The sequence below is a fragment of the Megalobrama amblycephala genome, linkage group LG9 (genome assembly GCF_018812025.1).
Source record: "Megalobrama amblycephala isolate DHTTF-2021 linkage group LG9, ASM1881202v1, whole genome shotgun sequence".
Lineage (NCBI taxonomy): Eukaryota > Metazoa > Chordata > Actinopteri > Cypriniformes > Xenocyprididae > Megalobrama > Megalobrama amblycephala.
In genome coordinates this window covers 27,155,452-27,162,037 of record NC_063052.1, presented here as the reverse complement: position 1 = coordinate 27,162,037, position 6,586 = coordinate 27,155,452, and the positions used below count along the sequence as shown (strand labels likewise).

At 40.1% G+C, this 6,586-nt stretch overlaps 1 long non-coding RNA gene across 1 annotated transcript; it reads left to right on the top strand.

Moving 5' to 3' along the window:
• The first annotated feature begins 4,676 nt into the window (after positions 1 to 4,676).
• Positions 4,677 to 4,991, top strand: LOC125274600. Its single transcript, XR_007186287.1, has 2 exons — positions 4,677 to 4,788; positions 4,872 to 4,991. It is a non-coding gene; the product is annotated as an uncharacterized LOC125274600 (long non-coding RNA).
• The last annotated feature ends 1,595 nt before the right edge of the window (positions 4,992 to 6,586 follow it).

Genomic DNA, 6,586 nt, shown 5'->3' with positions numbered 1-6,586 from the left:
TTTGTTGAATGTTGTAGTCGGCGGAGCGGCAGCGCTGTTTAGACGGTTCAGGACGCGCAGACGGGGAAAGCGCGCCGGCGCCCTCGTGAAGCTCAGACAGCGCGGATTAAGAACGCCGCTGCCTAGCATCCATCTGGCGAATCTCCGCTCTCTGCCCAACAAAACGGACGAACTCCTTCTGCTCTCCCGGACAAATAAGGATTTCTCGAACTCGGCTGCTCTGTGCTTCACGGAAACCTGGCTGAACGACGCCATTCCGGACAGCGTGTTATGTCTGCCGGGCTTTCAGCTGTTTAGATCAGATCGCGACGCTGAATCAACGGGGAAATCGCGCGGCGGCGGGACGTGCTTTTACATCAACGAAAGGTGGTGTTCAGATGTAACGGTGTTAAAGAAGATGTGCTGTCCAGATCTTGAAACACTCTTCATTAACTGCAAACCGTTCTATTCGCCGCGGGAGTTTTGCTCGTTCATTCTGGTGAGTGTCTACATTCCTCCGCAAGCGCACGTGAGCTCGGCTTTACAGTTACTCGCTGATATGATCACAGAGAGCGAGCAACAACACCCGGACTCTGTTCTTATCATTCTCGGGGACTTTAATAAAGCGATTCTCTCACGTGAACTGCCCAAATACAGACAGCATGTTACTTGTCCCACCAGAGACAGTAATATACTCGACCATTGTTACACAGCAATAAAGGATGCATATCACTCTGTCCCACGGGCAGCTTTGGGGCTCTCTGATCACTGTTTAGTTCATCTCATACCAACCTACAGGCAGAAACTGAAATCAGCTAAACCTGTAGCAAAGACTGTAAAGAGATGGACCACCGAAACAGAGCGGGCTTTACAAGCCTGTTTCGAATGGACTGATTGGAGTGTTTTTGAAGTTGCTGCCACCGATCTGGACGAGCTCACAGAGACTGTTACATCATATATCAGTTTCTGTGAGGATCTGTGCATTCCTACAAAGACTCATTTATCTTACAACAATGACAAACCCTGGTTCACTGCAAAACTCAGCCAGCTCCGTCAGGCCAAAGAAGATGCTCGCAGAAAAGGGGACAGAGTCTTGTACAAACAGGCCAAATACACACTGGAAAAGGAGATCAGAGTGGCAAAGAGGAATTATTCTGATAAACTTCGGAATCAGTTCTCTTCTAGTGACACAGCTTCAGTGTGGAAAGGTCTGAAAGACATTACCAACTACAAGACACCATCCCCCAGCTCTGTGGAGAATCAACGACTGGCAGACGATCTGAATGGGTTTTATTGCAGGTTTGAAAAATCACCATTCACACCTCCATCAACCCCACTCTCCCCCACACCTGCAATTCAGTTCAGTGAAGATGACGTGCGCCAGGTCTTCAGAAAGAACAAGAGAAGAAAGGCACCAGGCCCAGACAGCGTTTCACCAGCCTGTCTGAAAACCTGCGCTGACCAGCTGGCCCCCATCTTCACACAGATCTTCAACAGATCACTGGAGCTGTGCGAAGTCCCCTCATGCTTCAAACGCTCCACCATCATCCCTGTCCCAAAGAAACCCAAAATTACTGGACTAAATGACTACAGACCTGTGGCTCTAACGTCTGTGGCCATGAAGTCATTTGAAAGACTGGTTCTGGCTTTTCTGAAGGACATCACTGGACCCTTACTGGACCCCCTGCAGTTTGCTTACCGAGCAAACAGGTCTGTGGATGATGCAGTCAATATGGGACTGCATTATGTTCTCCAGCATCTGGACAGACCAGGGTCTTATGTGAGGATCCTGTTTGTGGACTTCAGCTCTGCTTTTAACACCATTGTCCCATCACTCCTCCAGCCTAAACTAACTCAGCTCTCCGTGCCCACCTCTGTCTGTCAGTGGATCACCAGCTTCCTGACAGACAGGCAGCAGCTAGTGAGGCTGGGGAAATTCTCATCCAGCACCCTCACCATCAGCACCGGCGCCCCTCAGGGCTGTGTGCTCTCCCCACTGCTCTTCTCCCTCTACACCAACGACTGCACCTCTAAAGACCCCTCTGTCAAGCTCCTGAAGTTTGCGGATGACACCACACTGATCGGCCTCATCCAGGACGGTGACGAGTCTGCTTACAGACTGGAGGTTGAACAGCTGGCTGTCTGGTGCAGTCTTAACAACCTGGAGCTCAACACGCTCAAGACAGTGGAGATGATCGTGGACTTCAGGAAAAACCCACCTGCTCTCCCCCCACTCACCATCATGAACAGCACTGTGACTGCAGTGGAGTCATTTAGGTTCCTGGGCACCACCATCTCACAGGACCTGAAGTGGGACAACCACATCGAGTCCATTGTGAAAAAGGCCCAGCAGAGGTTGTACTTCCTTCGCCAGCTGAGGAAGTTCAACCTACCACAGGAGCTGCTGAAACAGTTCTACTCTGCCATCATTGAATCCATCCTCTGCACTTCAATTACCGTCTGGTTCAGCTCAGCTACCAAATCTGACCTCAGAAGACTACAGAGGGTAGTCCGGTCTGCTGAGCGAATCATTGGCACAACCCTCCCCACTCTCCAAGAACTGTACTTATCCAGAGTGAGAAAAAGGGCAAAGAAGATCACTCTGGACCCCTCACATCCAGCACACTCCCTCTTTGAACTGTTGCCATCCGGTCGACGCTACAGAGCCCTGAGCACCAGAACGACCAGACACAGGAACAGTTTCTTCCCTCAAGCAATCCATCTCATGAACACTTGACAAACACGGAACACACAACACTATTACATATTATTTACTTAAAACACTTATTTATATCTCAATTTGCACACATAATTGTACATACAATTGTCTATAATATATATTGTCTTTTGCTTTTTTTGCACTTTGTCTATCTTGTAAATTTGTATATTATTATTTTATTCTTTTTATTATGTGTCTTGTCTTGTCGCTGTTACTCTGTTGCACTGTGGAGCTTCTGTCACTAAAACAAATTCCTAGTATGTGTAAACAACATACCTGGCAATAAAGCTCTTTCTGATTCTGATTCTGATTCTGATTAATATCATGAAATTCTCTCAAAATACAAAATAAAAAAGTAAAAATATTATTGAACAAAAATAAATTACATTGGTTTTGCTGAGGGATAAAAAATTAAATTTTAGGGCTCCGGTCACTTTTGACCGCGAAGAACACCAGTGTGATTCCTGAATGTGGAGCACCTGAGGGTTAAGAATCTGTATGGATCATTATTACAGTGATTATTATGTTTCTAGCATATTATATGTTTGGCAACGGTTCTTTTAACCCTTAAAGATGGAGTGTATCACTTTTCATTTCTTAAACAACCATGTATTAAATGATAGTCCACTTTCAAATAAAAATTTCCTGATAATTTACTCACCCCCGTGTCATCCAAGATGTTCATGTCTTTCTATCGTCAGTCGAAAAGTAATTAAGGTTTCTGATGAAAATATTCCAGGATTATTCTCCTTATAGTGGACTTCAATGGCCTCCAAACGGTTGAAGGTCAAAATTACAGTTTCAGTGAAGCTTCAAAGGGCTTTAAACAATACCAGACGAGGAATAAGGGTATTATCCAGAGAAACCATCGCTCATTTTCTAAAAAAAAATACAAATGTATATGCTTTATAAACACAAATTATCGCCTTGCACGTGCTTCCGCTTTCTGTATTCTTCAAAAAGCTTACACTGTATGTCCTTCGCCTTCCCTATTCTACTTAAGGAAAAAACGGAACTGGCGTCGCATTCGTAATGGTTAATGTTTATTTACAGGTAACGTAATTTATAAGTTAAAAAAAAAATCATTAAACACAAAACATGCTTTCTGAGAAATTAAAGTAAACTTAAAATATTTTTTAAAATATTTCTTTCTGCTATAATAATAAGTCAGTAACTTAAAATATTATAGCAGAAGTCTTAATTATAATTTCGAGTGTTATTCTTTTTTTTGCGGATGAAAAAACAGAGGGGGAATCTCGATACGGCCTAATGTGATTTCAAAGTCAAAATGTGGCGATCTTGCATATTCCACTGGCTCGCGGTTTCAGAACATTTAGTAAATGCTTGCTTATTATAATGAACCTTTGATGCATTATTATACTGTTTTATATGTGCCTTATAAATGTTGGTTGTAAAAGTGCATACTTAGTAGTAAAGACAAATAACATTATTTAACACATTCAATAAATAGATTAACTATAGTGTCAACACAATAATCCTTTTATTGTGTTTCTTTAAACTCAATTTTATACTAGGAAAATACAATATGATCAACCTCTAATTAGTATGTATTGATATTTTAGTATATAAATCAAGTTTAATATATATGTAACTATAGAATGAACCATAAATGAGCCTGTTTTGCAGTTGAATGCATGCCCCAACCTGTTTAAGTAAAAGAATCTGAGATACACAATTTAATTCCTTATTGTTTTTTTGTTTTGTTTTTTTCCCTGTAAGTACATGTGGTATTTAATTGTGCAGGTTTAAAAGTTCTTCTAAATTTGATGAAACTGCAGAACATATAAAGAATAATATTATGTTTTATAATTTAAAAGTTTCATATTTAAAATTACCATTTCCTTTTAATAAGGTTGGGGGGGGGGGGGGGGGGAGATCCTCTGGAAATAGTTTTCATTGGGAAAGTGTCATAAAAGCATTTATTTCTGAGGCTTTAAATTTTGTAAATACTAATTTGGTTGTTTTATAGGCTTGCACAAGGATTGAGATTACGTCAGATTGACATGATGGAAGATGGAGTGGCATCCAGTTCAACAACACTCTCAAAAATGACCAAAAAGCTCAGAAAGGTAGAATCCATATGCTTGAAACAATAAAAGCTGATGTAATAGTTTGCTTTTTGTGGTTACTAATGGTGATTTTTAATTAAAAGGTGTGCACAACTGCATTTAGAAGAATGAAAAGAAAGCATCAATTCAAAATTGGAGGGCACTTAAGACTTCGTTTTGTTGTAATTGATGAGTCCAAATTCAGTCATAAAAGAAAGGTACTCGTTTTTTTTTTTTTTTTTTTTTTTTCAATCTAGTTCAGTAATTTAGCATTAGTGGAACTGCATTTGGTTAAACAAGATTCTGTGGACACACTTATAAGATCTGTTATGTATTTGTGTATACATAACTGAAATTGTGTATTTCTTACAGTATAACCGTGGACGGTATGGTGGTACCTGGGCAAGACACGGATGGGTGTTTGGTCTGTTGGAAGTACACCACTGTAGCCGAAGGCCTATTCTTAAGATGGTCCCTTCACAAGCACGCAGAACTCTGCTTCCAAAAATTAAGCGGCATGTGCGCAGAGGTTCAACAATTTACAGTGATTCCTGGCAGGCATATGTACAGTCCCTCATTACACAAGGCTATCGCCATCCGGTATACCACAAAAACTACTTTGTGGATCCACAGACTGGCAGCCACACTCAACACATTGAGAGATACTGGCAAACAATTAAAGGACAAGTGTGGAGATTAAGGGGAACCGTACTGAGAAAATGCTGAAGAGTCACTTAAAGTTTATTGAATGGACATATTGGCTAGGAAAGAAAAACAAGAAAGGCATCTTTGGAAGGCTAATTCAGGACATAAGTCAAAAGTACAGAGTGTGAATGGACTGTGACCTCAGTGGACTTTCAAGAATACACTTTAGAGAGTATAATATACTATAGATTTAATTAATAAAATATGTATTAATTCTCATTAGTTTGAGAAACAGTAAATTTTGGCAGATGGTTATATGTTGTATTTGATGTAAAGGTCTATCATTTTTGAGTTTTTGAGGGTAATAATAAATATATTTACATTTTGACACTTCAATTTATTAGTCACCCTTTGTGTTTACTGGCAGGTGGACAGAAAAGGCAATTCATCACATCAATTCAACTTCTAGATTATTGAGTTAAAGCACTTTATTCTTAAATTTAAATGTAATTAGGAAGCTAGTGCATGTATTTAAGCTGCGAGTCGATTCAAACTACGTTACAGATGGATAAGGTATGTAGATACACTTGAAGTACACTTAAGTACATTATTGATGCACTTTATTTTATGTAGCTTTTCCCTGTGTAATATTTTGTAATTTAAATGTAATTAGGAAGCGAGTGCATGTATTTAAGCTGTGAACTAATGAGTCAATTCAAACTACGTTACAGATGAATAAGGTATGTAGATACACATGAAGTACACTTAAGTACAATTTTGATACACTTTATTTTATGTAGCTTATCCCTGTGTAATATTCTGTGATTTAAATGTAATTAGAAAGCTAGTATATGTATTTAAAATGAACTAGTGAGGCGATTCAAACAATGTTACAGATGGATAAGGTATAGATACACATGAAGTACACTTAAGTACACTCTTGATATACTTTATTTTACGTAGCTTATCCGTGTAATATTCGGTAATTTAAATGTAATTAGGAAGCTAGTGCATGTATTTAAACTGTGAACTTGTGAGTCAATTCAAACTACGTTACAGATGGATAAGTGTGGCGGGGGAGCGGTACAGGTTAACGCACACACAAGCTCAAGTTTGACTACTTGTAGAAAAGTCGACTACGCCACCTGGGAGGGGTTCACCCAGGAAATAGAAA